Source organism: Mixophyes fleayi, chromosome 12 (assembly GCF_038048845.1).
Source record: "Mixophyes fleayi isolate aMixFle1 chromosome 12, aMixFle1.hap1, whole genome shotgun sequence".
In the NCBI taxonomy this organism is placed as follows: Eukaryota; Metazoa; Chordata; class Amphibia; order Anura; family Limnodynastidae; genus Mixophyes; species Mixophyes fleayi.
Window position 1 is genome coordinate 9,161,252 of NC_134413.1, and position 8,382 is coordinate 9,169,633.

Below are 8,382 nucleotides of genomic sequence, written 5' to 3' on the forward strand. Positions count from 1 at the left end.
CAACAAGGAGCGGATGTAAAGATACCTGTGGTGATGAATATGGGTCTCGGTCTGATCTGATCTGAAAGACACTAGTTTAATTTTTATTTTTTTCATGAAATACATTTATTAGTAGGTTACGAATGTCTACTGTACATAAGATACATTGTTACAGTTGCTCCTGATTGCAAACACATGTTATAGCTGTATACACAGCCGTCATCACTAGTAATCTGTACTTAGACCAGACCTGTAGCTGGAGCAAGTGATACAAAATAAAAACAAGTACCTGAGAGATGCCTAGAACTTGGATCGGAGGCTGTTGCGTGCGCTCGCGATAGGCAAACCCTTACTGTACGTTGACTACAGACATACGCCCAGGGCTGCCATCAGAAACTGTGGGCACAGTGCTAATTGATCTGGCAGGGCCCCCCCTCCCCATACATGTGCCCCCCTCCCTCTTCGCCATATATGTGCCCCCTATCCCTCATCACAGTACATGCCTCCCCCCGCTCCCTCATCACAGTAAATGTACCCCTCTCCCCCCCAATCACGGTTAAGGTACCCCTCTCCCCCCCAATCATGGTTAATGTGCCCTTGTCTCCCCCCCCCCCAATCACAGTTAATGTGTCCCTGTCTCCCCCCCAATCACAGTTAATGTGTCCCTGTCTCCCCCCCCAATCACAGTTAATGTGTCCCTGTCTCCCCCCCAATCACAGTTAATGTGTCCCTGTCTCCCCCCAATCACAGTTAATGTGTCCCTGTCTCCCCCCCAATCACAGTTAATGTGTCCCTGTCTCCCCCCCCAATCACAGTTAATGTGTCCCTGTCTCCCCCCAATCACAGTTAATGTGTCCCTGTCTCCCCCCCCAATCACAGTTAATGTGTCCCTGTCTCCCCCCCCAATCACAGTTAATGTGTCCCTCTCCCCCAATAACTCACACTGTTATTTTAGCATTCATTTTCAATCTCTGTTGAATGATCGTTTAATTTCATACATGGAAGGTGAAATAATATTACTCTCAGATACTGAAAGTTATATTAAATAGTGACCTGTAAAGAAACATGAACGGACACATTGTACATTGTACCTCTGCCAGCAAAGGGGAGTGCGAGCACAAACCCAAATCTTTATTTACATGCATTAAATAAGTCTCATTTTAAATGACAAACAGGTTTGAATTCCACAATGTTTAGTTGTGCCCAGCTGCCTGTCCTTGGATGTCCTTCTAGTAGTGTCCTGTGTGTTGTAAGAGGCCCAGGAACGGACCTAATCCTCAAGAAGTTTCCTCCGCAGCCATCAATAGGGGACTGATGTAGTTGAATCCCTGGAATTTATTCTGGATACACAATACATCCTCCTCATCAGGTGTTAGCTGGACAGACTGGCTTATGTACTCCTCATAAAAGTTATCCAGTCCGAATTCTCCACAGACCTTAGGTTTAAATGGTGGAACCACTCATTATTGTTCCATGAGGTTCCAGTCAATGCTGCTAAAGAACGCATGACCCCGGATGTCAGAAAACCCCGTCTGTGGGTTGCAGCCCAGATGCTCCTTTGGCTCTTTGTTTAGCACACTAGCTGTTTACACAGCCAATGATTTGGGGATGCCAAGGTCTTTTTCTAGAATAACTTTGAACAGCAAATCGGTTGCGTTTTGGTCTGGAATGTCTGACTTTAAATGGACTTTTGAGGATATGGTATTGGGTTGTCAGTGTTGCAGAGTGCTGAGACTGTGTAATGATGCCGCTTCTGTGACGGTAGAAATGGGGATGGTAATGTAGATATTGGCAAGTTGCTACCCATCCTATAACTGTGTATGTAGCTGGGAGAGGGGTTAGGTGGGTACAAAAGCACCAGGATCTGTGGAATGGCTACATAGGCCTTATATATAGACAAAGTTTCACTATCTTATCACATTTTATTCCTTGCTATTCTACCAATGAAACACCAAGAAGCACTGATAATGTACAATGAGGTAGGCTACACTTCTTTCTATTACACATATGATATAAAGTGAAGGATGGAGCCATGGAGTCAGGTGGAGATAGTAAGGAGGAGGGAATAAAAGGGGTTTTATAGGACTCTCTGGACAGCCCATTGTAAGTTCTTTAATAAAGCTCAATGTTGCTCTTTGTTAAATTGTTGGATGAGATAAACTATGGATTTTTATAGATTTCATGCTAAAAACAACAAAACACCCTAACACAGGGTTTCCCAAACCCAGTCCTCAGGGCTCCCCAACAGTGCAGGTTTTCTGGATCACATCTGACATAATTATACCACCTGTGGATCTGTTACAATGTGTCAGTCAGTAATGAATACACCTGTGCTTTAGCAAGGAGATATGGAAAACCTGCACTGTTGGGGAGCCCTGAGGACTGGGTTTGGGAAACCCTGCCCTAACAGTTGCTTTATGTTTTCCTCTTTTCTCCAGATGAGTTACGAGGAAGAAGGGTAGATGTACTATTATAATTGTATTAGTAACATGTTATTGTACATCCATCTCTTACTCTACATTAATTCCCATTGTAATGCTGTGGGAGATTATCAGTGAGGCCCAATGCAATGCTGTTCTTACCTGCCCTAGGTACAGTCCATGTTGTCCAGGGCTCCAATCTATCTATATAAATAATGATATGTAAAAATACAGAAATGGACACAAGGTACTTTATTAAAGTGTTTTATTTGAGTTTCCCCAAACACGTAAAGGAGGCAGCTAGGACAACCTAGCACCTCTAGCATAGAATATCCCATATCAAATAACCCATACATTTATTGAGACATGATAAATGTCTTCTGCATATGTTCCAGGAATGGACCTCTTGCAGTTTGTTCTGCAGCCATCAATTAGGGATTGTTGTAGTCAAATCCCTTGAATTCAGCCTGGTTACACAATGCATCCTCCTCATCAGGCGTTAGATGGACAGATTTTCTTGTGTACTCATCATAAAAATTCTCCATTCCAAACTCTCCTCAGACCTGGGGTTTAAATGGGGGAACCACTTGTTGTTGTTCCATGAGGGTCCAGTCAATGCTGCTGAAGAACGCAGGACCCCGGATGTCAGAAAACCCTGTCTGTGGATTGCAGCCTAGATGCTCCTTTGGCTCTTTATTTAGGAAGCCGTTTAATACACTGGCTGTTTTCACAGCCAGTGATTTGGGAATGCAAGGATCTTTTTCTAGAATAACTTTGAACAGCATATCGTGGTCTGGCATCTCAGACTCCTCTGCAGTGTCGAAGGGCAGCCTCCCCGTCAGCATTTCAAACAAGATAACCCCCAGCGCCCACCAATCCTAGCCGAAAATATAGCCTTTGCCTTGCAACATTTCCAGAGCGAGGTAATGGGGTGTGCCACAGAAAGAGCTAGTTGTTCCTCCAGGCTCCAAGTCTTCCTTGCACACACCGTAGTCCGTAAGCTTTATGTGCCCTTGAGAATCTAGTAGGATGTTATCTGGCTTTACGTCACGATGGATAATACCTCGCTCGTGCAGGAAGTTCAAGGCAAGGCTGACTTCAGCGGAATAGAAGCTGGCATGTTTCATAAATAGCTTCCTTCCACACTATATGTGAAAGCTTAGATCTCCTCCGTTCACATAGTCGATGACATAGAAGAGTCTGGTATTTGTCTGGAAGCAGGCGTGTAGTCCAACAAGGAATGGGTGCTCTGAGCCTCGCTGGAACACACTCTTCTCGGTCTGCACCCCCAGTCCATACTGTCATCAGCATCAGCCAGTTGTTTATTGACCACTTTCATGGTGCCGATGCTTCCAGTCTCTACACGCCGCACCAGTAGCACCTTTCCGTAGGTGCCAACTCCTAACACACTGACTGGATGGAAATCCTGCAAGACTGGTATGGAGGCGGTCGTTGTCACTGTCTCTGCAGCTCCTTCTGGATGTTGATGAGGAGCCGCGTCTGATGGTTCAGATGTTTTATGCTGCGCACACTCTGAGCTGACAAATAAGTGGCAATTCTTATGTACCATCAGCTTACAGTGCAAGCATTTGTAACACTTGCGCCCAAGCCCCCATATCCTGTCTGTGGCGACAGCGCAGTGTGTTAGTCTGTGAAACCTCTTTATTTGGAATGCGTGCCCGTTTGCATAGTACAGTTTACTCCACTTTCTTGCTGCACGTCGATAGACGGACGTGAGCTCTCCAGGGCACCACATTCCAGGCCTCTCAGGAGTGCCGCAGAAGATGTAAATGGGCAACTCAGAGGCTTTATAGATTTCATACAACCGGAGAGCTTCCTCCAGCTCCAGTTGTGAGGACAGAGTACATGGATGTTGTTCTTCATCAATCATGCTGAATATCTGGTCCTTGCCAAAGGAGCACATGTCCCGTGAAAGGCGAGAGGCCGGCCAACCACGTTTTTGCGCATCATAGAGCACAAAGAGATCCGTAGTCTTGCGAACCGCCGCAGTTCGGTCCACGTAACACCGGAGATCCCCGGCCAAGTCCAAAAGCAACAAGAATGGATCCAAAACATCAATGGAAACATGGAAACCTCAATGACTTTCTTCCTTCAGTATCACTAACAAACGTCACCGTTCCAACGTGATAAACCTGCATTTGCGGCTCTTTTTCCCAAGTGTTACACATCTCCTGCTTGTAGCTCACAGGCATTGCAATAAAGCATTTACTGTTTCACGTTAGAATATTTTTACACTCAGTGAAAGGTCAAACTCATTCCTTCCTAGGAAAATAAACTGCAAGTAAATTAACCTGAGTGACTAACCTGTCTCTGGTTTATTTATATGGAATATAATTGAGACATACATTTTGCTTGACAACCCTGTAATAGCCGAAGTCACTCACTTGATAAACCATAGGTGATACGATGACACAACTGTCAGGCATAATCTTCCAGTGCAGAGATCTTGTTCCAGGGGCAGCATTCCTAAAATATGACTGACTCCATGTAATGATGTAATGAAACCCCACTGACAGCAATGCTCACAGCAAAACTTCTCTGGTTACTAAATATTCAATGTTTTCATAATAGCAAGGACGAGAAATGTCATACCTCCCAACTGTCCCCATTTTCAGTCTCTATTTTAGGGCTCTGTCCCGACCGGGGACATGATTGTCCAGCTTACCATTACAAGTTCTTATGGGAACAGTTGCTGAGGACGCAACTCACAAAGAGCTAGCAACCTATCCTTCTGCCAGATTATCATGGCTATAATATAGGTGATGCTGATATAGGTATATTTATCTGTAAATTATATCTGTATAAATGTTGACTTCTGATGTCATTGCTTATAATCCGTGAGGTCTGATGCCATCACATTAGCATTATTAGAAATGGATGTATTATAAGGAATGATGTAAAATATTATGAATATTAGAAAACTGATACATTTTCCATGTTCTATATAAAGAAACTACTTGGTGACCTCTAATATCCTTTTTATTTGAATAAGATGGAATGTGAGTCTGTAGCCACGCCTCTGCATCCTATTGGAGGGGGCGTTATCACTGGGATTCTATAGGAGGAGGAGCTTACTTAATTATTGTTCTTTTAAATAGTCACTAGTATTTTATACAGATTTATTTCCTGTATCATCCATCAGGCCTTATCCATATTCTGGTAAGACCACCTCTTATCACAGAGCATGTGTTAGAGCATATGTTAGAGCATGTGTGAACATGCTCTAATGTAAGTTTTAAAAGTCAGTGACATATTGATGCTCATGTAATAAAATAAAATAAAATACAATTGTGAGCCCCCAGTACCTATATTTCCCATTCCTCTAAATGTTTGAAGTTGTAGAATGAATTTAGGAGTATATTTTTGGGGATAGCACTAAAAATAATAATGACCAGGACACATTTATGCTGCTGTGTATAGACCCAAATATATATATATATATATATATATATATATATATATATATATATATACACACGCTCTATTTAGAGGATTTTAAAAGTCATATCCTGTTCCTCAATTGTACATACATAATTTGTAATCAATTGCTAATAAAAAAAAAAATGCACAGCAAAAATAAAAATATATGAATTGGACTTATTGGAGTTTGATAAGATAAAGTAAACCGCTCATTTTTGCTTACTGTTTGTTTCTCGTCCATTTTTGCGTTGCAATATTCAGCAGCGTTAGTGCTCAGTAAAATACAATTCTCTAGACTGTAAGCTCTCACGAACAGGATCCTCTCTGTCTCACGTCTGCACCTCCTTCATCATCTTCACCCTCATCTGTTCTTTCTCTGTTTATGTGCAATTGTATTTTCCATGGTTTCTAACTTTGACTTATAAACGATGACGATGATGATGAATGGAGATCTATGGAAATGATCATTAAGTATATAGTACACTGTGCTGTAGGAAAGCCGCGAGATGCATTAATGAACGCGCCTCTAACACTCTGTTATAGTTTACCCATACAGTAGAAATATTCATTTGCAGATATTCCTGTGTTCTGTTTAACCACACACAATGTTTTCTCTTTGATTTCCTCGTTCCTCCTGTTCTTCCTTGCAGCAGATTGATATCTTCACTTTTTCCCCATTTTTTTTTTTTTTTCTTGGTGTTTAATTCAGAAGAGCAAATATCAACCTCACTTCTGTCTCTCAGAAGGGAATTGACATTTCAGAGTCCATGTTTAACACCTCCAGTCCTGTAAGTTTGTCAGAGGATATTGTGACAGGGACTATGATGTTTCAAATCTCTTCCAGTCCTAGAAGATCTACATTTAATCTTATAAACGTATGTACAGTGTACTTGCCACCTACGCAGCCATTGTGCGAGACAAGCCATTATTTCTGAGAGTACCGCCCATGATTCCCCTAGGACTTGGCGTTATCACAGAGGTGTGAAGTGAATTGCTAGTTGGCATTCTCATGAATATGTAAATAGCACAAGCACAAATGTTTAGCTAATGAAAGCAACTATTTGGATTCTACTGGTTGAAGCACAATTATACACCATGGGGATTAGGCGGAGTTTGGTAGCATTTGCATCAAAAAACACCAGCATAAAATGCATTCACAAAAAATAAATTAAAATGCAAAAGCGCCAATAGGCTAAGTAGGACGAATCCCAAGATGCGTGCAGCTGTGCGCAGGTAGTATTTGCGCTAGGTTTATGTCAGGCACATATACACTCAATTTTTTAATCTTTTGTTTTGATAGCAACATATGCATTTGATAATTGGTTAGTTGTGGTATCATATGTGACAGGTACTCTACCTACATAAACATCAGACTGGATGTGACACAAGAATTTCTGATTAAAGAAATGACGTGCCACCGAAGTACATGTGAACCGCAATCTATTATTAAATGATATGTGGTCATTCACTTTGCTTTTCAAATAAGTTCATATTTATAAATATTTAGGCTTTCATTTGATTGTAATATTTGACATTAATATTTTATATTTGCTAAATAATAATAATAAAAATAATAATAATAATAATCATATGACACAGGTATGTCACAATAACAAAAATTCAAGGGTTTCTGCACTATTTTTGTTTGCTACTTTATATATTTACATATACAGAAATAAACAACTTTCCTGTTCTTATACGGCTAGTTACAACTGGACAATGGGAATACATTCCTTATTTAATGGCTCAATCCACAAAATATTAATGAGTTTCCATGATGGGTAATGTTGCCAACCATTCAAATCTGCATTTTTTCCAGGTCTTCACAAAGATTGTAGTTCTAGGTACGTAATTTCTGTCAATCAAGTAAATCTGCCATATATATATTTCTCCATTCATTCCAGCCTGCTGTGTGCTAGTGAATACTGTGCGTGATACATTAAAGAAATTAAGGCAAAAAAAGGAGTAAATTTGCTCCTGGACAAACCATGTGTACAATGCAAGGGGTGCAAATTAGTTTATTATTTTACACATAAGTTAAATACTGACTGTTTTTTCATGTAGGGCAGAAATACTTGATAGCTGTGTCTGTACGCTTAAATTTAAAGTTGATCTAGAACATGCCCTACCCCAACTATAAATCTGCCATCACATTTTAAATTTACCTCCCCCTCCAATGCAACATGGTTTTGTCAAGGTGCAAAGTTACTCCTTTTTTTTGCTTTCCTTTCCTTAATGAATCAGGCTCATCTTGTTGAATACGGGTCTAGGTCCGCTCTGCATACACGGCACTTGATGTATTGAGACAGACACAACACACTGCTAGATACAAACAATAAATATATATATATATATATATATATATATATATATATATATATATATATATATATATAATGCAATATAAAGTCTCAACAGAGCTCATACAAAAACAGTATTCAATTAATGTAAACATTAAAAAAACATTAAATATTTTTTCTAAAAAAAAATATTTTTCATTTTTTTCTCTCTATTAAATACATACAGTATATCAGGATGCTAT

At 40.4% G+C, this 8,382-nt stretch overlaps 1 protein-coding gene and 1 pseudogene across 7 annotated transcripts in view; both read right to left on the minus strand.

The window, feature by feature from the left end:
- The window catches only part of BEGAIN (brain enriched guanylate kinase associated), a 363,458-nt gene that overhangs the window by 216,708 nt on the left and 138,368 nt on the right, over positions 1-8,382 (minus strand). The gene's annotated exons all lie outside the window — the stretch shown is intronic.
- LOC142108469 (protein kinase C iota type-like) lies at positions 1,241-4,326 on the minus strand (annotated as a pseudogene).